We start from the raw sequence: 25,199 nt of genomic DNA, 5'->3' as shown, positions 1-25,199 counted from the left end.
TGTAGAGGCTGTATGGCTGTGGACTGAATACCATCAGCCCACACGTGGGTGAGGTAGGAAATTAAAAAGGCAGCTACCTGGGCCAAAAGAGTGAAACTTGACAGCCACATAAGTGCTGATGCACTACACAGCCGTCACTAACCCTCCCAATACCCATGTGGATCGTACTGGTGATGTACCTCACTCGCTGGTGGACGGGCCTTGGCGTGCGGGAGAGGAAGGGACAGGGGTTAGGGGTCATGGGGCTGGGTCACGAGGCAATATCAACCAAGAGTTCCGTACAAGAAGCAGCTCTGACCAATCTGTATATATTTTGCCACCTTCCAGAGAGCCAATATTTACACCCGGTGAAACCAACGAACTTACTTAACCCAACCTACTCTCCTGTACCAAAGTTCCTCGCCTCCAAATCACGCCGCACGCTGAAGTTGCGCAGGATACAAAATAATGTCCTACGATTCGTCAACAAATGAGAAACACCCATACAATGAAGACATCTTAGAAAAGCAGGAGCGACTAAAGGTTTTAAACCAGTCGATCCAATCCTATGAGAAGCAGTCCAGAAAGTATGGCATAGACTTGAAGACAACGATGATACAAAGTATAGACACATCCTAGATCTCGACAGCATGGAATACCCTTGGTTCCCTCGGAGACTCAGAGCATTTATAGAGACTCCATCCATCCATCGGTGTATACAGCGAACACTACTTAGCTTACCAAATTCCCTTTCTTAAACCAAAGAGAGTCAGCAAATCTACACACATACCCTCAGTCTGTCGGGGATATATAGATAAAGCCCAAATATACGCATCCAGATAATCATCAGCATACGTAAGAAAAGCTATACCATACACCTGTATACACTTCAACCCTTTCTTCTATTACAAACTATTCCTTCACTTGTCCCACTTCTTTCCTCTATCCTCTAACCATACACGGATAGAGAGAAGGAAAAGAAGGGGCAGTGGTGGGGGTTGTGCTCTGGGATATGGTTGGGGATGGGGCAATACTAGGGGTCATGAAGTGGGTTGTTTTGGAGGGAGAGGGAGAGGATTGGGCAACGGTGGGGGGTTATGAGCTTGGTCGTTTGGAAAGGGTGAGGGGTCTTTAGATGGGTCCTTTGGGTGGGGAGAGGGAGGATTAGTGGTGGTGGGGGAGTCATGGCTGGGTCTGTGATGGTGAAGGGGAGACCTGAGGACGATAGACAGGACCATGTATCGTAATATTTGTTAGCAATATCTGTTAAATGATGATTACGATGCACGCCGTATAACATGACGACGACCGCTGCAGTCAAGATGACGGTAGTATGTGGAGGACAGTGCAGGGACCACACGTAATCTCAGGATGAAAATTATCGATCACATGAACTGAAGGACAACGATAGGGTTGACATGAGAACCTGATCCATCTTTTGAACAATACTCTTGATCCTCAAGAAAATGAACTATAGTTTGTTTAGATCCTCACATCTGAACACCATCCTGGGGGAGAAAATCAACTCTAATGATTCGGAAGGGATACCAGCACCTCATAAGAAATACAGGAAGGATAAGCAGACATAAATGTACTTTATTCATCTCTTGAAATGGAGGAGGATATCGAAAACAGACTGCGGGGTTGTAGATTACCAGATCTTAACACCAGCCCCGGGGGGATAAACGAAGCCATGTGTCAACATTTTTAATTCTTAAGTAACGTTAAAGACAAGAAGACAACGGATATATATATATATATATATATATATATATATATATATATATATATATATATATATATATATATATATATATATACATATATATATATATATATATATATATATATATATATATATATATATATATATATATATAGAGAGAGAGAGAGAGAGAGAGAGAGAGAGAGAGAGAGAGAGAGAGAGAGAGAGAGAGTACACTGCAAATTATCACTGTCACATGATAAAGTTTCAGATGAGAACAGATACTGACCGTTAGTAAAGTAAGTTGAGAGTATGGTAAGGTGGACATAAGCGCCACCACAACAAAGCTTTATTGCGCACACTACTACGGAGGACTTGACAACACAAACGAGGTGATAGATATAGTAACAGAGGGCAAGATCTGTAGAACAAGTGAGTTAGAATAACGAGTACAAGCGGGCAATAGAGCTCCAATATGAGCGTGTGAAAGGACGGTGTTACAAGTAGGTGGAAGAATATCAGCGTAAGTAGGTGAGAGTTTAACAACATATAGGTGTTGAAGAGCCAACATAAGTGGGTTAGAAGACGGCAGCATAAATGGATGATAAGTGCAAGAGTACAAGTGAATGACAGGAGGGAGGAAATTATCAGTAGGTGTGGAGAGCAGCAGATGGTGGACTTCGCAACCAGTTCCTCACCCTCCCTCCTACTATCAGTGTCCTTCCCTCCGTTACATTTCCTCAGCATCACCCGTCGGTTCGCCTCCCTCTCTCCTCCCTCCCAACCGACGTTGTAGCGCACTTCCTCCTCATCTCCACCCCACTTCCACTCACAGTCTATCTCTCCACGTTCTCATTCGGCAACGTTGAACGCCCGCCGACGGTCTCCTCCCAACGACCAATGTCCTACAGTCCTTTACTTAGATCCTACACCAGACTTATGGCTGTAACTCTCAGTAGAATTTCTGTAAAACCTCCCTTCACAGCGCGTACCTTTTAAAATCCGCTAATTTTCCTACATGTGATAATATTTTCCGGCGATTTCTACGATCATGTTCCGTCAGACATCCCCCTCCCCGCAGGGGCTAACCCATTCGACCATCATCTGGTTTAATAGCCTCGTCCGCTAACCCGTCCATTTGATCAGCTTTTGCTCAAACGGACACCCTCTTGATTTATTTGCTACGGTCCTCCGTGGTGTAGCGGTTAGCGTTCCTGACCGTGACGTATTCATGGGCCGCCCGAGGTCGAGCACATAGGTTCGAATTCTGTTTGCGGGAGTCGGTCCACAGTCAACCAAGCAGTTCATCATCCAACCTTAGGGGCTGGTCGATCAAATAGGTACTATAAGGCTTTTGTTTTTGCAGAAAACAGAAATCAACTGAGTACGAACGAACTCACGACATCTGATTTACGAGGCGGGGAGCCTACTACAATAATAGATAAAATATTCTAGGACGAACGACTAATAAAATACTCAGTTGTACAACGACCGTGTGTCACGGTCGTGCAACCCGACAGATGAAGTATGCCGCGAGTCACGGTTGGCCAGAAGCTTTCCTCCCTGAGAACGTCTTTTGAACATCTCTCCAATCATAGCGGTATAACCTCTCCTACATCTACAACCTTTACTCAGCATATCCCTTCAAATGCTCCATACACATTTCTACATCCATCCAGACCTTGTGACCAACCTCCCCAAACATAACTCTATAACATTTCACGGCATATTTCAACATCAGCATCATGTGAGACCCTTCCCTGACACGTACCTCCAGAACCTCCCTTGGTATAACCCTACTACATATATTCCCCACAGTCTCTCCAACATTTCTAATACCTTCTCCCTCCCACCCTCGCTGTATATCCCATCTCGTAGCGTGGCCACCTCCCCCTCGACGTAATAACCTTCCCCTGTGTAACTAATGTGATAAGAGGTCTGCTTCATCTCACATTTCTGGTATATAATTATTTCCCCCATTCTGACCTCCTCCCACCTCCTCCACCACCACCGAGGTTGCTCCTCTTCATAGTGTTTTGGGCATACGTCACGCGACAGCGAATGGTTCTTGGGGGTGGGAAGGGAACATGCAAAACTATTATGAGGCGCAGGTAATATCACGACGATGGTTCGATCTCTCATGGGTTTGAAGAATATACAAGCAAAAGCTAACGAAGTAAAAGGTCAATATGATTTCTCGGAAAGTGAGCTTAGACCACCATATCTCCTCAAGATTCAACGCACTCGGGTGACTGTAAACCCCGAACTAACCCGCTACGTCATAGTAACCAACGATCGTTACTTGATGGCTTGCCACCGCTGGTACTGACCCAGCCTGCACTGTATGCAGTTAGTATACACCTGGTATTGGCTGAAGCACAGAAAGATGTTGATAACTAGAACAACTTTATCTCCACATGGCACTGAAGCGGCTGCCTGAGCGTGAGTGGGGCAAGCTGGTGGAGCTGTTCTTATGTCCACAAGTACTTTCTCTGTTCTCGGTATTTGCTATTAACATGACAGATTTTCCTGTGCTGTTTTTCCACGATGTTGAGTCTCTAATTGTATCCTCCAATGACGAATGACAAGACAGCGTGTGTGTGTGTGTGTGTGTGTGTGTGTGTGTGTGTGTGTGTGTGTGTGTGTGTGTGTGTGTGTGTGAAGACTATTTGTGTGTTACGGAGAAAAGAGTTTTACACTCGTGCTGTCCCGTCTCTTAACCTTGTATATATGTACCATGTGCGCGCGCGCGCGCGCGCGCGTGTGTGTGTGTGTGTGTGTGTGTGTGTGTGTGTGTGTGTGTGTGTGTGTGCCACGCCGTGTGAATACCAAAAGCTGGTTATTGCTCCTGGGAACACGTGTGCTGTGCTCAGCCGTGAGGTCTGACAACACAGGGCCGTATTTCTAAAACCCACGCGTGGTGTGATGTCCTCACGACGCAATAAATCTATCCGTGTATCATTAAACAACAAAGAAACGGGGATCTCCAGAACACCTCTCTCTCTCTCTCTCTCTGTCTCTCTCTCTCTCTCTCTCTCTCTCTCTCTCTCTCTCTCTCTCTCTCTCTCTCTCTCTCTCTGTGTGCCAGAGAGTCCCGACACTCGACACATTCTGGTGCCATGACACAGGCCGAGACCACGACAAATCTTCACATCTCGTAAGGTCACCAGATCGAGGGACACAAACAGGCCTTGGTGACTCGCAAGTCCACAATGGGGAAAGTTATAAGTCGAGCTGTTATAACATGACCATAGGCGAAGGTTGTGAGATGAGTACAAGAGACTTTACTGACTGACTGCGGGTAAGAGGTTACTGACTTACTGAGAGTAACTGTAGATAGTTAAGAAAGATAATCACTAGCAGTTATGAGTGACTGATAGAGACGTCTATGGATATCTAACTGTGGTGGTGGTTGAAGTGGTTAGGCAGCCACGGAGAATGGTGACTGATGACCACAGCAGGAACAGCTCCCCGTAACAGAGAGTTACGGTCGAGGTGGGAATTTTTTTTTTTCTTTAGATCTTACAGCGAAGTGGAACACGGGAAATTATATTAAGGGGTAAATGACACGAATATAAATAGATACATTCACACAAATGTCATATTATCTGTGTCTGTCGGTCTTTCTATCGATCTATCTGACTGTATCATATATGTATATGGATATGTAAATAGATAGACAGACAGACAGACCGACAGACAGACAGATAGACAGACAGATAGATAGTTAGATAGATAGATACCTACCAATGCACATTCCGCTGCTAAAACTGTGTTTCCTGCGACTACTTTTCATCTGCTGGAACTGGAAGATCAACAAACAACTCTCGTGAATATAAACATGGATCCAGGGGAAGACTGGACGCCCCTTGATTACCGAGCCGAGCAAACACTGGGGGCCAGGGCCGGGGTTCGGGCCCACGACGCAAGGACATCCCCCTCCTCCTCCTCCTCCCCCCAAAGGATTCGGACCTCCTCCTCCTCCTCCTCCTCCCTCGAAGATGTTGTGGAGGCTCGGAGATAAGGGCCTCGTGACAAGCGGGAACTTGGTTCGGTCATTGCGGATAAAACCCGAGAAGAAGGGAGGCTTTGGTCCGGATTGAGCCGAACTCTTTGTCGGAAATTGCCGAGTGTTGTCCGGATATTTCGCAGCGCGGTATCGGAAATTACGGATCGGATTGCTGACTGGATGCATCTGATCGGACGGGGGGGAATTTCCTGAATTTCGAAGCGGGAGTTTTCTCCCGCCGATCTTTTCATGGAAAATGTGGTGGGGGTGGGGGAAAGGGTGAAGAGGGTAGGGTGCTTGTTACGTATGAACCAAGAGCCTCAGCGGGTGGGTTATATGTCTTTATATTCGGTCCTTCAGCACTTCTGCATACACACACACACACACACACACACACTATAGTGTAGTGGTTAACGTTACTGACTCTGAATCAACATGGGCCGCCCGGGATCGTGTCCACACGGGTTTGGCTTCCAGGCGCAGCAGTCGGCTCACAGCCGATTTCAGCTGTTCATCCTTCTTTTTTTTCGATAAATGGGTACCTGGCTTAGCCTAGATGTGTGTGCGTGCGTGCGGGCGTGCGTGCGTGCGTGTGAATGTGTGTGTGTGTGTGTGTGTGTGTGTGTGTGTGTGTGTGTGTGTGTGTGTGCGTGTGTTCACATAACGCATGAGTAAAGACATGGTACATATATGCACGGTTAAGAAACAGGGCAACAGAAATATAAGTCACATAAATAGGAATCACAAACAGTAATCATACACACACACACACACTCACACACACACACACACACACACACACACACACATTTCAGTTTGAAGATTAATTCATCGGTTTCTTGCATGGAAACAAAAGACCAAATTTATCCTCATAGATCACTCAGTCTTTACCTCACCTACATACTGTTCTTCAACAGGTCATCTCCCTTATAAAATGTACCATTGAGTCTACTAAAAACATGAAGAGAAAAAAAAAAAAATTCCCGCTTGTGTACCACCTCTTAATTCGAGACTAAAGCAACGCGATCTAGCCGTACAAGTGCCCTACAACCACTTCATCAACGCTAACTACCTGTTTAGGAGCTACACGACCACCTCATCACCTTCACAGATTCTCATATCCTCCAGGGAACTTCCCCTTCCACGTGCACCTTCTTCCAATTGTTCACTCAAGCACCAAAGCCACGGGCGAAAGACCATCTCTCTATTCCTTATCCAACATCAAAGCATTTTCTCCCCTTCTCTGGTTCTGGTAGGCTTATCTGCTCATTATCGAGCGTCAGTAGACTGCAGCAATCTGTAATCAGTCTTTTCTCATCAATTCCTTGAGTACGACAAAGTGACAATGAACAGAAATGTACGACGCTTGAGTACGACAATAATACGACATTGAACAGAAATGTACGACGCTTGAGTACGACAATAATACGACATTGAACAGGAATGTACGACGCTTCAGTACGACAATAATACGACATTGAACGGGAGTGTACGACGCTTCAGTACGACAATAATACGACACTGAACAGGAATGTACGACCCTAAAGCATGAGGGTATGACCCTAGAGAACGATGTTACAACCTGTGGGTATGAAGGTGTGACATTTTAACACCAGGAGCCTTAATGGTCAAGTTATAGGACCCTAGGAAGTCATTCTCATGGTTGGGTCGTACTGTCGTGCTCAAGGGTCGTACTGAAGGGTCGTGCTTATATCGATACGGGTCTTTTACTACCAGCGCTTGTGCTTTCTGTCCAATGCCTTTCCCAAAATTTAGGTCTTTCTTTGCGAAGAGGAAGGAGAGAGAGAGAGAGAGAGAGAGAGAGAGAGAGAGAGAGAGAGAGAGAGAGAGAGAGAGACAAGGAAGGAAGGAGCGAATATCACACATAAGCCATCATCACGCAGATTCCCCTTCCTAATCGCAAGAACGTCCACTCGCTCCTCCTTAGCCCTTCTGTCATCACTCCCCACACACTAACATGCTTATCACTCCCCACGTAAACTATACGTCAGCGTGCCTACCATCCTCACCCTTGACCACACACTGATAATAATATAAGGTCTTAGTAACTCCGACGAAAATAGAAGTATCGAAAGATAATACCCAGGATTATCTACTGAACTCTCTTAGGATATACCTTAAAAAAAAATTCTCCTATAACACATCACACATGCAAAATCAATTGGATATTCATTCATTAAGTGTAAGCAATATGCCTTAAGTGATCGCCAAAATGCAAAAAAATACTGTGTGTCGTCTTTCGGAGAAATATTAGACCTCTTCAGTTTTAGAAACCCACTCATAAATGACAAATCACACCAACAGACGAACATTAAAACTTGTTTAAAAGACCCCCTCTCTCAAAAGAACAAATGGTCTCTCCTTCCAACTGATATTTTGAGTCTGTGTACATGATACATCGTTTTATGTGAGAGTAAATTCCTCCATTTCAGACTCTCACTGAGTTTCAGATATTCTTTTATACTAACAAAAGATACATATACAGCTTGGAATGACTGGGTTCCAGTGGCAGTAAAAGCCTGGAGTAACTTGTATCAAGGTGTAGACTTCCACACACAAATCCACCGTCGCCTTCTATATCCCCGACAGACGCTATTGTAACCTACATCCTCACATGATCTTGAAGGGTCAACTGGTTCCACTCAACAAAACTCCAGCCATACTAGGTACCGCATACGACACGCTAATGGAATTCATTCACTACACTGCAAACAAGATAAACTCCCTGACAACACATTCCATCATCAGTTTTGGATAAGGAAAAGAATCCATTAGCATTTTCTACATATGAAATTGTAAACCACACAAAACAAGGCCCCCCAGCATAATCACGTGTAGCCTCCTGGCAACCACAAACACTTAGCAACTGTACAACGAAACAAACATAGTTCCTAAACAATGTGTTTGACACCCAGGTCTTTGCAACTGCGATAGACCCTTTCCCGCCAAACCCCACACCATAGCCAACGTCGAACCCCCTAAGTGGAAACAAGATAGTTACCGCTGTTTCACTGTTTAGCAAACTGTACTCACAGATCCCTCGACTAGCATTACGCGACCGCCCTCCCAACCTCGACATAAATTCTACCCTGCCAGACATACGCTCATCTGAAACTAAAATCCATAGGCATGTGCGAGTGCAACTTCCTCCTCTGTTTAGTTACCGCTCATCTCTACGAACGTAGGTTCAACATATCGCAGGATCCATCATGCCCAAAATGTAAATTCTCTTGTGGGGGGGATAAAGTCCTGGGTGCACTATAGAGGGCAAAAAGGGCATGTTTGATGCTATAAAAGTTCCGACGGTGTTGTATGGTTGCAAGTTATGGATTATAGATAAAATAAGAGCCGAAGAGGATGGATGCATTGGAGATAAAATGTCTCAGGACAATATGCGGTGTAAGGAGTGTTCATCGAGTAAGAAATGTTTGGCTAAGTGAGAGGTATGCATGGTGATAAGAGGATTATGTATGAGAGCTGAAGAGGGTGTGCTAATATGGCTTGCATATATGAAGGGGATGAGTGAGAGAGGATGACTAAGGGGGCTTACACTTCGAAAGTGGAGGGAACAAGGAAAACAGGGAGAGGGTGGAAGAATGGAATGAAAGATGCTTTGAGTGTTAGGGTTCTTGAACATGCAGAAGAGTGCGAAGCGTGTAAGGGACAGAGTGAATTGGAATGAAGTGGTATATAGGGGGCGACATGATGTCAGTGAGCTGAACTAGGGCATATAAAGCGGTCAGTGGGGAACCAAGTAAAGGTCAGTGGGTCCTAGTTGTGGATAGGGAGCTGTGGATTCTGTGCATTACACATGACAGCTCGGGAGTGGATGTGAGCGAGTAAGGCCATTTCTTCGTCTGTTCCTGGTGCCACCTCGCTAATGCAGGAAACGCGAAAATGGAATGAAAGAATGATATTCCGGTTTTATGAATAGTGAAATAGACTGAAGAAACCAAGAAAGAATCTCAGTTCAGACTACGTAGAAACTAGCGCCAGAAGCAATGTAGCATCACTTAATGTAATAATTTATTCAGAACCTGATTTACATATTCAAAATACAAAAGTCTCAGGGAATAGGAAAATGTTACACCGCATTCTTTCTTTTTCTGGGAATAAAAGAGAATACATAATTACTTACAGAACAGAAATGCTTACAGGGTTTTGCAAGAGAGCCTACTTAACCAGACCGTACCGGAAGAGGGCGCTTACCCACGCCAGAATCAGGTTTGACCTTTTGCACAAAAGGATCAAAGAAGACAATATGCACGATGTACAGTTGTATTGAGCACTGGGTCTCAACCTTATTCGGTAGCTTGCCTCTAACCTGTCTCTCCTCCACAGTGAGTACTGCCAACACAAATAAAGACCTCAGCCTAACATTAAGATACTGGGAGCCTGAATAAAGATTACGTTTATGTCATTACTTACAGAAATATGTTGAGAATATATATTGCAAAATCTCTCATTGGGCATGTATTCAGATCCCTTTTTACTTAAGCGCTGGAACTTCTAAGACGTAATGTTACGTACCCTGTGGACGGTTCTCGCATACCTCTGGTAGAACACGTCCTCCCCTGGTTGGGAATGATGGCCACAGAGCACAACAAAGCACCTTTCTTTCACTCCGTCAACTCCCAACCCTATGAACTGTCCTCCCGTGTGACCTTAACCTTTGAATCTCTCACCTCAAAAAAGCTATTTCCCAGCAATAATACATTAACAAAACACATTACTATTTATTTAAGAAATATCATGATTCCTACATTCGTTATTATGTTCTCGAGTCACTGTGCATTGTAACATGCACACGAACAAATCAGGCAACAATCACTTAGACATCCTCATACAACCCTACCTTGACCTTTGACATCTGGATTACGAATATAATAACCAGGATCTTAAAATGGCGTCGACAGCTCTCCGGGCTTAAAAACGCAAAATCTATTCGTCGTCAAATTACTTTCGGTTGAGCAGAGGCATTCAAACGTCATAACCTAGAATCATAACATTGATCACTATTCCTCCCCTTTCCCACTCTTCCCTCCTTACCTCAAACTCCATTCCCTGCAAAATAAACGGAAAAAAAATCGACCAGAAATGGGCACCCACCGTTTGTAGGCGTTAACATGGTAATGATAGCTTCCGTCACAGCGAATTAACCTTAGTGTCATCCATGAAAAGCATCCAACCGTATCTAGATTTAGGGTATCGGCGCGCGCAGGAATAGGTTAGAATTTCATCAGCCGAGATCTTTCAGTCTTGTACGTCCGATCGGCAAACTGCCTCTTAAACTATCATGACTGGTGGTATATAACCAATGGGAGAACAGTGATTGTACGAGTAGTCTAACAGCCTCCATTGTAACGACCAATTACATTAAAATTCTCTCTCCTTATCCCTGATCTTTTCTTCATTCAAGAAAAATAATACCGAAGATAAGCTTCGAATTTCTCTCAAAACGACCAATGCGAAAAAGTAATTCACTTGTGACAGTGAAATCAACGAACACATCTGTAGCCATTTAAATGTCAACATATTAAAAGTAAAGAGAAGTATTGGTGAAGACTTACCTTAAAGTTTTGCTCACTTTACCATTATGCTTACCTTCTACCTTGTTGAGCATATGGGAATACATTGGAAAGCGAACTACCCTGATGGTCAATGATGAAATTAGCTGATGATGGGGATACAGTGATACATGGGAGTGCACCAAATCAGCTGGGAAGACTAGATAACAGACCTACTGGTTTATGATAGTATTATCTGCCGGTGGATATCAAGACACAGGAGTGCACGGGAGTATAAAAGGAAAGTTAGATAACAGGTGACCTTCTAGTGTATGACGAGGTTATCTCCTACAATGGTAGGAGAATACATAGGGAAGTTCGATAACAAAAGACCTTCTGGTCTGTGATAAGGCTATCTGCTATTAGATAACACAAGACCTATTGGACTATGATAGCATTATCTGTAACAAGGGTATCAGTTAGAGGACTGGCAATACATAGAAGTGCGTAGGAATACATGGAAAGGTTAGATGACAAGGTTATCTGCTGGAGGACAGTAATAGTACCCTAAATTCCTCGTTTATCAAGTTGATAGCCTTGTTTGGGTCTCGGGTGAGGGACGGTGTGTAGAAAGGCATAACCCACTCTCCTACGGTCGACCAGAAGAGATCAGAATGATATCTACTAGGATAACATTCCCACAATATTTCGAAAGTTAGAGGGAGTACCTTTTAGAAAGCTAGATAACAGAGGACCTGATGGTCTATAAGGAGGTTATCTAGAAGATTCTAGAGGACAGTAATAGCCTCCTAAATTTCTAATCTAGAGAGACTAAGAGAGAGTAGTGCAGCAGAAAGCTTGATAACACGGATAAGGATTACAGTTTCCTTACGCTTTTCCTACGCTTATTTGGATTTTTCTACTTAGGACAGTTGAAAAAAGAAGACCCCCCTTTTATAATCTTCCTACATCAGTATATCAATTCAGTATCATAATAATCTTATGACTACAATCCTACGACAGATAAAAGTACAATGATAACTCATAAGTTACCCCCTCCACAAAAAAAAAACTTAGTACTGTCATGAAATTCCCAATGACCTTATCACTGTCATGCAATAATATTGTACTTACGTGTTGCGCTGGTGGCTGAAGAGCTCTGGATGGATCCTCCACATCAACCATCGGCGACGAGGTCAAGGAATAACGTATAACTTCTGCAATTTCCAAATATTACATCTTCAACTAATTTTGTTTTTTCTTTTTTAAGATACCACATGTTCTTGGATGCTGATTTTTTTCTTCAAGAGTTTCTTAATGGATTCCAGATACTTATATGAATATATGCTGGTTATCAGTTTGCACTCTGTTATCGTTTTGTGTGGCAGGAACGAGTTCGGTAAAAAAAAAGAAAAAAGACAAAAGAAATAGTGTTATCAACCGCTGCACTGATTAAAAAGGCATTTTTGCCCTAATCCATCGGGATTAATGACAGTCGTGTTGCTATGCCGTTCACAGTATTTCGCATGAATCACACAGCTTCGATCATAAGTTTTCAGCATTAATAAAAGCACAGATGTCACTGGAAAGCAATGATATACGCAATATTGCATATCAAACGCATGTTTATCACAGTAAGTTCCGATGCACTTAGCCTCGGTCATAAGTCGGTTCTGTAGGTACAAACGACAGCGAGAATCACTCTTATGTACAGTAAGTCAAACACATGTTTACCACACTCTGAACTGCTGCGAATCACTCAGCCTCCGTAGGTCATTAGTCGATGCCTTAACTACAAACGACGCTGAAAAGCACTCACATGTACAAAAAAAAAGGTCAAAACACAGTTTTACCTCACATTTACGCTACGAATGACGAAGCCTCGCTTCGTAAGTCAATGATGCGAGTGCAACCGACATCTGAAAAACAGTAATAACTCGCAAAACATCAGCACAAATCTCTCCCGGACACTAGATATTGTAGAAGACAACTACGTAGGGTTCACTCTAACCCCACCTCCGTCTCTGAGTCTATTACCTAATACATCCATATGTTGGCAATGACAAGACGAAAGATGCCACATCTTGCTGTCAAGAATAATTACATATATTATCCATATACACTCACAAACCTGATTTGAGTCTATGTTATCATATAATCAACTTCTCTTTTCGATTAAAAGATAGAGCATCAAACAGAAAAGCTAACATTATATCTCTCGTGTAGTTTTATGCCGCCGACACCAATGCTCTACTAAACAATGTGCTCCTAGAAATGTTGATAAGGATGGCAGAGTTTCCTATGCTCGTCAACCTTAATGTAGACTTTAGAGGTGATCCCAGTATGGCATTATCTTGCGTCCCGAGGTAAGCACGGTGGAAGCATCGTCCCTCAGTTCCTGAAAACTTACCGGACTCGAACTGACACACGCCTCCCGGCTTCCTCAAACCACCACCACCACCCTACCTACCATCTTCAGCTTACGTAAACCTAAAGAATTTAACAATCTACGAAAGTCTCCTACACGATTTTACACTATTAGTCGTTCATTTACGAACATGAATAACTTGATTTGACAATCCATCCTTCTCAAACATAAGGGTCCAGTTACTGAGCTCTTTATGGTTGATATGAACAAGGCTCAAATTTGGGAGGGAGTTGAGACTCGTCTAGCCTGGACACAGGCAGACGACGCGCACCCTAGTGGCTCTCTCGACCCCGTTTGTGAAAGAATTAGTTCGTATACCCCGTAAGAACCTTCAACATGTAGGGTTTACTCCAGATGTGAATTCCTAATTGTTATCAAAGTAGATAATGGGTAACTGTTGGTGAAGGGCAGTTTGAAACAAGAGGTTTAAAGAGTCATGGTTAACGTTTACCGCTGGGTAGTTGCGGTGATGTGTGAAGTTTGTTACGTTGGAGCGTCCATAGGAAATGAAATAGCTGGGTGTGCTGAAACCAACACTCTCTATCGTATACCTTTGCTTGCATTATATATCAACCTAAAAATCGTGGTGAAGTAATGGATATATTTCTAGTAGCTAGAGAAAGAAAGAGGGTGGGGGGGAGAAGTGATTACCTGATTAACCTAACTGCTACAACGTGTAGCTCATGGAGAGAGAGAGAGAGAGAGAGAGAGAGAGAGAGAGAGAGAGAGAGAGAGAGAGAGAGAGAGAGAGAGAGAGAGAGAGAGAGAATAGAAAATGTGTTATCACAGCAATATTCAGTAGAAGCAGGTTACGGTTTAATAATAACTGGCCCAGAGCAGTACCTGCTCTTGACGTGTGCATGTACCCACGCTGACGGTAAATTCAAGCCCAGTCGGTATTTCGCAAAGCTTAAACTAATAATGCTGGAAATCCTTCATCTAAGCTTTGTTCACAGATGAAGAATTAAAATCATCTTCCCGGCCGCATTAAACTAATTCTTTGATCAAGTTCACGTAGGATTTAGAAAAGAAATAGAATGACATTTATAATGATCCGGACATTATATTCTAAGATTAACTTTCTCGAATGATATAATATAGACACACATCGTTTTTGTGCCCTAGTGCATTGTGGCAGAGTTGAGGATATTCCAGGCACCATCCGTTTTCTGTGGAAAATAGGGGAGCTAGACTAATTTTCTTCCTGTACAGTTTATAAAGTTCGTCCGCTTAGCATCATATATCTGTTGGGGTGAGACTGGAACATCAAATGGGGTTTGGATTACGTAAACAGGTTTGAAGAATATAGGTAATAAGAGATTTTTAGCCTTAGGCCTAGACGGTGTTCAAAGATATTTCGGTTGATAGATGCAGCTTGACCTTGGTAGTTGAAACAAAAGCTCATCCAACCAACCAAGCAGAACCCATAGGCTTTAAAACTCCGTGAGTCAGGTGGTCCGACAATTGAGTATTAGAGTACGACTCTTGAGCATGAAGGATCCGGTCATATTTTTCACGCCGTCATATCTAAGCGTCGTGCTGTCGTGTTCAAGTGTCGTGCTGCCGTATTCAAATTTGGGTCGGACCGTTGTGCTCAAAGATCGTCGAGTTTAGGGGGGTAACGTGTACCCAGAGAGAGAGAGAGAGAGAGAGAGAGAGAGAGAGAGAGAGAGAGAGAGAGAGAGAGAGAGAATTACCCTTCTTTATGCTAACTCCTGAAAGATGTGTACAACAAAGGGTGTTGGAGAGAAACCTGAAGGACTCCATGAAGGGAGAAGATAGATAAAAAGAAAAACTGATTAGAAAACGATTTACATCAGGTGTGCAACGCAACCCCCACACAACTGGAAAGTTGCCGAAGTGTGGACACGTGAATGACCGCTACCCTACACACCTGAGAAGGTGGCTGAATGCCGGCAGTAAATGCCCATGGTAGGTACAGACACACAGCCTCAATCAGGCATACTGAAGAAGAGCCAACAAATGAACAAGTGATAAGAAAGGCAGTTGGTGAGAGCTGAGGAGGATCTTAATATATTACTGACATTTTCTGTGCCGACGATAGAAATTGAAAATTACGTGAATGGAAATGAATGAAATTTTGATGATCATGATGACAAGAGTGAGTAATGTGAAGAACTGTTTGTGGTGATGATGATGATGATGATGATGATGAGTTAATCAGTTACATGCAGGAGAACTGTTACTCATACACTTGATGATAATGATGATGATGATGATGATGATGGTGATGGTGGCGATGATGAAGTGGTGTACAGTTTCGTCCTAGAAGAAGTAAAGCAAATGTCTTTACGGCACAAGATGATATCATGGCTTGGAGGTGGTGGTGGTGGTGGGAGGAGGGTAGGTTGATGAGCCGATAACAGTGATGATAAAGTCGACGATTATATGATAACGAAGCGGCTGATGAACTAATTTGAAGATTAGCTTTGAGATGAGGTGGCTTGATCATGTGACGAGATGGAATAGAAAGAAACGTAGCTCATAAGTTAAATGATTAATGATGATTATAGGGATGATTTTACGCGGAACAAGAACACTGATAAGTGAGGAGCTGTTGATGAGATGTGATGATCAATCTTCAGCAAAGCCGAATGAGTGGAGGCTTTACTTCCACGGGGGGGGGGGGGGGGAGGAGGAGGAGGAGGAGGAGGAGGAGGAATAAGAATTCAGTCAAGGATGAGGCAAATTGAAAGGTAGTAGACGTCAAAGTGGTAATGGAGAGGGGAAGAGAGGGAGGGGTTAGGCTGCAATAGTGTGGGGTGACATCAAGGGCTGGAGATGTGGGAGCATCTTGGGTAAAGTACAAAACTGACAAACGCTAAATGAGAGAATGAATGACGGAGTCCCTGGGGCTACCTGGTAGAAAGAGAGAATATATTATCTAACCTCATAAACGCGGAAGTTTGCAATTAAAATGAGTAGCATTAACTGGATGTGTGTGTGTGTGTGTGTGTGTGTGTGTGTGTGTGTGTGTGTGTGTGTGTGTGTGTGTGTGTGCTTAAGTGGCTCTTTTTAATTACTTTAAATAACAGTTCATAATTAGAGTAATTAGCGGGCCAGACGGGAAAGGGAAAGGGAAAGATAAACTGAAAATATCAATTATCCGAAATTGTTACATGCGGGTATGTCCGTTCTGTCATGCCTTCATTGTAGAACAGCCGAGCTGTAAACCGTAATTCTGTATGCGGACCTCCTCTGTGGACCTGAGTCCCTCTTAAGTACAAAGCCCCTACCGACCCTGCTGAAACTGAAGACACTGTCGCTGTACTCTTTTGAGTGCAGACGGGAAATATGTATTATATTTTGCTCTTGGAAAATCCTGGATAATAATATTTCCTTATTGGCACGAAAGGCAAGGAAGACTTCAAGATATCGCTAACTGAATTCCGAGGATGGAAAAAGTACATTAAGATAAAACAAGAGCAGACCTCTGAGCCTAAAAGTTTCCTCAGCACATTGCCCACTGGAGACAGTGTGTGGAGGAGTGTACAGTGGAGAGATCTTAAATGAGTATTGACGAGGTACATGAAAAGTGTATCAGCTCAGTTAAAATGAGGTGGAAGTAGGATTATCAGTCAGGGAACGGAAGATGGGAAAGGGGATAAACTGTGAACATAGGGTGTAGAAGATGGGAACGAAGAAGGATATAGAAGATGGGAAACAAGAAAGCAGTAAATAGGAAATAAACAAGAGACTAGAGACTGAAAATAAAGGATGGGAAACACGAACTTAAGCAAAATGAGGATGAAGAATATGGGATAAGTGAGAGGGAGAATAATGAGTAAGGAGTAGGGCTTACGGATCACCCTCATATGGAGAGACGAACTGTGAGTAGGGGAGATTTAAGAGGTTTAGAGCAGGGAGATTTAGGGGGTAATGGGACCCGGGTTTAGGATATGGATGTGAAGTGGATTTATGAAGTGGGTGTTAAGGGATTTAGGCCAAGGGATCTAGAAACCATGGCAAGGAAATTCACTCATTCGGTATAGAGGAAATTTGGAAAGACAGATATAGGGAGGAATTAATGGACCGGGATTAACTTGGAGAGACAGATAGATATATAGCTAGAGAGAGAGAGAGAGAGAGAGAGAGAGAGAGAGAGAGAGAGAGAGAGAGAGAGAGAGAGAGCCTCTCCCCAAGTATTTCCAGCTCGTGCCTTGGGTAATTAGGTGATTTGATTAGGTGTCGGGGGGGGGGGGGGTGAGGGGGAGGGGATGTTGTGGGAGGCGGTGGTGGTGATGAATGACTTGGTGACGACTTGGTGATCATCAAGTGGTAATTTAAGCAGTATGATTTAGGGGTGATTAAGGACTGATTAGGTGGAGGCGCCGTGGGGGGGGGGAAGGATAGAGATGGTAATATGGTTAGGAAGTTTTGGTTTGTGTGTTTGTGGGTGAGAGATTGGTGAGGATTTGTTGATGAACTTGTGATCTGGCTAATGATTTGGTGATGAAGGGGATAAGGGGTGATTATACCATGATTAGTCAGTAATCATGCGGTGATTTGGTGGTAATTTGATGATAATTGCACGATGTGATGATGAGTTGAGCAATAGTTTGGAGCTGAAGATAATTTGATAATAAAATGATTATTCATTGATAATAGGGACAACTATTTGGTGGTAATATAGCAATGATTTAGTCCCTGATTATTGATGATGATGATGATGATGAGTTAATCAGTTACATGCAGGAGAACTGTTACTCATACACTTGATGATAATGATGATGATGATGATGATGATGATGATGATGATGATGATGATGATGATGATGATGATGATGATGATGATGATGATGATGTGATGAGTTAATCAGTTACATGCAGGAGAACTGTTACTCATACACTTGATGATAATGATGATGATGATGATGATGATGATGATGATGATGATGATGATGATGATGATGATGATGATGATGATGATGATGATGATGATGATGATGATGATGATGATGATGATGATGATGATGATGATGATGATGATGATGATGATGATGATGATGATGATGATGATGATGATGATGATGATGATGATGATGATGATGATGATGATGATGATGATGATGATGATGATGATGATGATGATGATGATGATGATGATGATGATGATGATGATGATGATGATGATGATGATGATGATGATGATGATGATGATGATGATGATGATGATGATGATGATGATGATGATGATGATGATGATGATGATGATGATGATGATGATGATGATGATGATGATGATGATGAAGATGAGTTAATCAGTTACATGCAGGAGAACTGTTACTCATACACTTGATGATAATGATGATGATGATGATGATGATGATGAAGATGAGTTAATCAGTTACATGCAGGAGAACTGTTACTCATACACTTGATGATAATGATGATGATGATGATGATGATGGTGATGGTGGCGATGATGAAGTGGTGTACAGTTTCGTCTAGAAGAAGTAAAGCAAATGTCTTTACGGCACAAGATTATTCATGGCTTGGAGGTGGTGGTGGTGGTAGTAGTAGTGCTGGTATGATAGGAGTGGTTGTGATGTTGTTTGTGGTGGTGGTGGTGGTGGTGGTGGTAGTAGTAGTGCTGGTATGATAGGAGTGGTTGTGATGTTGTTTGTGGTGGTGGTGGTGGTGGTGGTGGTGGTGGTGGTGGTAGTAGTAGTGCTGGTATGATAGGAGTGGTTGTGATGTTGTTTGTGGTGGTGGTGGTGGTGGTAGTAGTAGTGCTGGTATGATAGGAGTGGTTGTGATGTTGTTTGTGGTGGTGGTGGTAGTAGTAGTGCTGGTATGATAGGAGTGGTTGTGATGTTGTTTGTGGTGGTGGTGGTGGTGGTAGTAGTAGTGCTGGTATGATAGGAGTGGTTGTGATGTTGTTTGTGGTGGTGGTGGTGGTGGTGGTGGTGGTGGTGGTGGTGGTGGTGGTGGTGGTGGTGGTGGTGGTGATAGTGGTGGCGATGGTGGTGGTGGTGGTGGTGAGGATGGTAGTGGTAGGTTATTTTGTCAGAGGTGGTGGTGGATATGGTGGTGACTGGAATGGTTGTGGTGGTGGGGTTGGTAGTGCTGTTAGTAGTGATACGAGTGGTGGTGGTGGTGGTAGTAGTAGTGCTGGTATGATAGGAGTGGTTGTGATGTTGTTTGTGGTGGTGGTGGTAGTAGTAGTGCTGGTATGATAGGAGTGGTTGTGATGTTGTTTGTGGTGGTGGTGGTGATGATACAGGGACTTCTGGCGGTGATGGGAATGGGTGTGGTGGCTGTGGTGGTGATAATAGTGTTGATAGTGATGGAAATGGTGGTCGGTGGTGATTCGCTGGAACAAAACAGATCAAAGTCCCATGCATATATCGGTACGTCTGGAACTCATAAAAAGAAATGGGTGTATAAACATTTGCTGGAATTGGAGGCAAACACACCAAGCTTGCTGGAATTCAACCTGCCTCAGAGTAAAGGAAAAGGTGACTCTGAGTCTAGACTAAATCTTAGAGGGGAAAACACTGAAGAGCGTTTGAATCCACGAAAATCCGTAGCAAATCTAAAAGAGGACACTTGAATACCTTACCATTAACCCTTGGAACAGATCGGTATGGCCCTTGAAGAGGACGTCACATACCCTTGGTTATCATACCTTAGTCCTAAGGGTCAGGCCAAAGGCTAGAATTCAAGTCCATAGTGAAGGAAGAAGACATTTGAATAGTTTACCTTTAATCTCTTCAGCAGGATGGTAGGACTCTTGAACATGACGGCACATAACCTTGGTTATCATACCTTGGTCTTTGACCTTACCCTTGAGGGTCAGGTCAAAGACCCAGGCCATTATAGCTAAAGGTCATATTGTCATACTGCATGGTCTTATCGTCGTTCTCAAGGGAATAAGAAAGAACTTTGGTTAGTTTTTCTTCCAGGAGCAGAATTAAAGACTTTGCCTTTGAATCTTCCAAGATGATAGAGATTGTAAATCAATGAAGCGACAAAGAATCCTTTAGTATGTAAATTCAGAGAGATATACATCTTACTCCAGAGAAAATGTGGTAATTTTGCATAGAGAGTGGAGAAGAGGAGTGAAATTTTCTGCTGCGAAAAGAAGACAAGCGAGTCCAATGACTTTGGAGTAATGAACGTACTACATACTACTCCTGATCCTGTTTGTAGAACTACCACCCAGAGTCGAATGCCAGATCACTACATCAGTAGTGTTGCAAGAGGGAACGAACTCTTAGACAGTTACGTCTTAGACTAGGTTTTGAGGACACAGACAATTTGATATGCTAGGTCTCTGTCGCACCACGGACACTAAGATTATCAAAGTCACATCTGTGGAGACCTCGCTGACTCAAGGACATGAGGAGTCGTCCACAAGTATGAGACCCACGTCGGCAAAACACTCTCTCCTCCGACACATGGGAACAAGTAGGTTCCCTTGACAATGTGTTTGTTGTGAGGGTAGAGGACGGGGTCTACTGTGAGGCGGAGGCAGCTAGGGGGTAGGGTCAGGATCAGGGGGGCAGTTCAATGGGGTTAAGGTTAAGGTCAAGGGAAACGAAGATGATGTTAGCTGGAGAGAGAGAGAGAGAGAGAGAGAGAGAGAGAGAGAGAGAGAGAGAGAGAGAGAGAGAGAGAGAGAGAGAGAGAGAGAGAGGATGTTAGCTGCACAAGGGGAGGAACTTTGATTTAGAAATGAGGGACGTTACCCGTTTCGAATCAAGATACTCATTTCAAAGTCTAAAAGAGAGGGATGTTGGCTATAGTCTGTGAGGAAAAGAATAACTGCTTCCTGTAGAGGAGGAGAAGCTGTTAGATGCTGAGGCGGAGACAGCTCCCTGAGGCGGTAACCAGTGTCATGAACAGACAAATCGGAGGATGAGAATGTCAGGCAGGGGAAAATCATCTTCAACGCGTTACAACTTGAAAGCGTCTCAACGCTGAGGGGTTCATGGGGGCAACTCCCATGAAGTGTGACGCCGATGTTAGGGTGAGGTTTACAACGTGAGAGTTCCGTGGTCTCTTAAAAGTAACGATGGACTTACATGAACTCACATCCCCTCCCCCCCCCTCACACATGACTCCCACACACGAGGTGCCACCAGACTCTGGAGTTCTACTAACGCCTCTCGATGCTATTTGTAGAACGACCGTTTATAGTCACTCTTACGTCACTTTATCAAAAGCTTTGCAGACAAACTCTGAGACACTTTTGTCAGACTAGGTCATACAAAGGAATACAAAGAAACACAAAGGATTTCGTCAGACTGCTAGGTCCTAACGAGGTTCTTTGTGATGGTAGAAGATTCTCAGACACTCATGGATTAATGCGGTAAGAGTAGAAAGACATGCCGATGTTTCGAAGAGGAAGACCTGTAAACTTTTCATGTTACTAATGAGGCGCAAATAACATCACTACGAAGCGAAATATTCATTATGTCTACTTCTACATGTATCTATGGTTCTGCTTTCAACTACTCTGATTGGTAAATCATTCTCTACGTTGACAATCCTTTTAAGAAAAAAAAAGTACTTCGCTTCGTTCGAGATAAAAAAGTTTGCCCATGAATTTGTAGGCATCACTGCAAGTGAAATCAAACGAATCTATCAAAACGTTTGATCATTTTGAGTACCCGTACTAATGATTCTTTCCTGCTCTGATGTACAACCTGGTTTCGCTGACAACAGATACCGCCTCCTCTCCTTCCTTGGCAATGGTGGAGTGGGCATGTGTGGGGAGAAGGAGTTGGACAAGGAAGGTATAGTGGAGAGACAGAAGGTAGTCACGGAGCTTATAGATGTATTAATAGGGTTTACTGAAGTGTGTAAGTGGTTTGTTGGATATGTTGTTTGTGGTGCTCTCTTCTTATACCCTGGCATAGGAAGTGTGCGTTTGTGTGTATATAATTACGATTTTGCAACATACGGGGAAAGAGTTTAACACTCGTGGGTCCCCGTGTCTTAGCCTTGTTTTATGTGACATGTCTTTACTCCCATGTGTAAACACACCCACACAGTATAGAATGTTCCAAGGATGGGTCCCCATTTGTGTAAAACTCTTTCCTCGTACAGTAGAAATTGGTAATAGCAAATGGGTAATTACAGCCTAATTAAGTCAGATGCCCATTTATCGACCAGTCCGAAGGGAGTATGAACATCTGAGTTGGGTTTGGATCGACTGCCGTGCCCGGGTTTCGAACCCATGTGGGCCCGATCCTGGCCTGGCCCTTGGTGACTCATGGTCTTTAGCACTAGCCACTACACCATGACCATGGCCGAGGGGAAAACAAACAAAAAATAAACAGATCTGCCCAGAGCTCTTCGCCGGTGAGTGATTAGTAATGTGTAATTATTATTTTCAGTAATTACCTATTTTGATTGTACGTGGAAGGAGTTTTACACTCGTGTGTGTGTGTGTGTGTGTGTGTGTGTGTGTGTGTGTGTGTGTGTGTAGATGGTGTACTGGAGGACATGCACCAGAGGGCATTAAATCTGTGCTGTACTAACAGTAATTCCGTATTTTCCAGAGACGTGTTATCACGTAGACGGCAAGGCACTGCAGACCGTCTTGTTGCGGATGAACCTAACCACAACCATCTGGACAGGAGGAAACTACATGGACGAGGCACACCACTGAAAAACTGCAACACGAAAGTCCCAAGACACAACCAGTGTGAAGGCTCGACCGCGTAGTTCTCGACCAGGAACCTCTACCGGCGAGGTAAGATCATTAGGGCTCTTGGGTCATGTTCCCTGAGCGCCTTAAAGAAGTCGCTGCGATAGATGAAAAAGTAGACGGATATGAACACACACACACACATACACACACACATACACACACACACACACACAAGCACACACACACACGGTCCGCTGGACGATCGCCAGTGGGACATAATCTCCCGTCCATTGAAGGTCACACTCCGACACGTGAACTTCACAGGGAGGAGGACGAGGGGCCGTTAAGCTGGCGTCATCGGAAAGGTTTTTAAGTTACGAGATCATCCGCGCGGTCGTGTTTTGTCGAAAGGCTTCGGTCTAGATAACGTGTGTGAAACGAATACTTATTGTGTCGTATTCCACCAATCGTCGTGATTTACTGTTTCAATATGAGGTAGTGAAGCATATAATCCATATAGTACCTGACAATCTTCACACCATGAACGAATATATATGATATATGGCATTGGCTGTGTGTGATTACTATCTGTGGGTTACGGGAAGAGGTTCATACTCGTGTTGCCCGTCTTGACCCCAGTGTGTGAATACGCACACACACACCCCAAGCCTATGTTAGGTACCCACCTATCGACCAGTCAACGAGGAGAGGTTGAACAACACCAAGGCTGGGTTTTTGGCCGACTGCCGCGCCCAAGATTCGAACCCATGCGGGACGACCCCAGTTGAGCCCGTGCTGACTCATAATTTAGTAGCCATAACCAATACACGAAGAAATATGTTTATTTGTAGATTCTTAAGGCTAGAGTATATTGCTGTAAGTACCAAGTAATAGCACATGTAAGTTTGATGAGGTGAGTGTTTATATTCGTGTGTGTGTGTGTGTGTGTGTGTGTGTGTGTGTGTGACTACTGTTTGCATGTTCCGTGAAGATTTTTACACTCGTGTTGCTCCGTCTCTTAACCCTGTATTTATGTGCCTTGCGTTTATGCTTGTGTATGTATGCATTCCCACACACCTCCAGCCTTTGTGTCTGTATGTGCTGTGCGTGTACATACACAGGAGCAAAGACATAGAACACATATTCAAGGTTAAGAGATGAGGCGACACAGAAGTAAAACTCTTCCCGTAACACACAAATAATGATCACTCACAACTCTCAGCTATATGCTTCATTCGTAAGAATCTACGTATAAACATACTGTTAGAGATTCAGTGTTCATAACAGGTCTCGAGTCATACGACTGATTTGCTCGAATCAGGAAACCGAAGCAGATCGAAAATAGTTACAGAAAACGTGAGGTATGGTGAACTTACGTTGAGCACTCACTTCACTAAGTTACAAGTAACGTACCCTCATTTACGATGAGTTTATGAATTCAAAAAATGAACCAAGTTGTTTAACCTGTCATGGACGTATGGGGAACTTGTGTCTTGATAGTTAAATATCTTAACGAATGAGAATCTTGATTTTCGAAACTGAGAGACAACTAGGTTAGATAGTGACACGTGAAGACAATAACTGTTGATACCTAAGTAGTTTATGTCAACGACTAAGGTGAATGAAAGTCAGATCCCTTATAATTAAGAGCTTGGATAATAACGATAGTTCAGAGACATGGCTTTCATAACCAGGGACATTAACAGCTGGGAGGTAGCGAGTTTTAACCTTGACAAATAAAGGTACTTCATTTGACAGTCATGAGAACCAAGATCCCTCACTCTGACAGATGGAGAGATGCGAGGCAACAGTGTCTTGAGGTGACATCTTTGACCTAGACAAAAGAATGCACGGGGAATAATGAATAAGATCCTGACCAATGAAATACTCAGGTATTGACCTTCAACCTGGAGGACTTTGACCTT

General features: G+C 43.5%; 1 long non-coding RNA gene across 1 annotated transcript in view; it reads right to left on the bottom strand.

Annotated features, from left to right (window-relative positions):
* LOC139752794 (uncharacterized) overlaps positions 1 to 13,236 on the bottom strand; it is a 246,247-nt gene extending 233,011 nt beyond the window's left edge. The window contains exon 1 of the long non-coding RNA XR_011713588.1: positions 12,356 to 13,236. This is a non-coding gene — a long non-coding RNA (uncharacterized lncRNA). The remainder of the gene's footprint in view (positions 1 to 12,355) is intronic.
* Between the last annotated feature and the right edge of the window lie 11,963 nt (positions 13,237 to 25,199).

Source organism: Panulirus ornatus, chromosome 13 (assembly GCF_036320965.1).
Source record: "Panulirus ornatus isolate Po-2019 chromosome 13, ASM3632096v1, whole genome shotgun sequence".
In the NCBI taxonomy this organism is placed as follows: Eukaryota; Metazoa; Arthropoda; class Malacostraca; order Decapoda; family Palinuridae; genus Panulirus; species Panulirus ornatus.
Note: the sequence above shows the minus strand (reverse complement) of the source record. Positions and strands in the feature narration are given on the sequence as shown.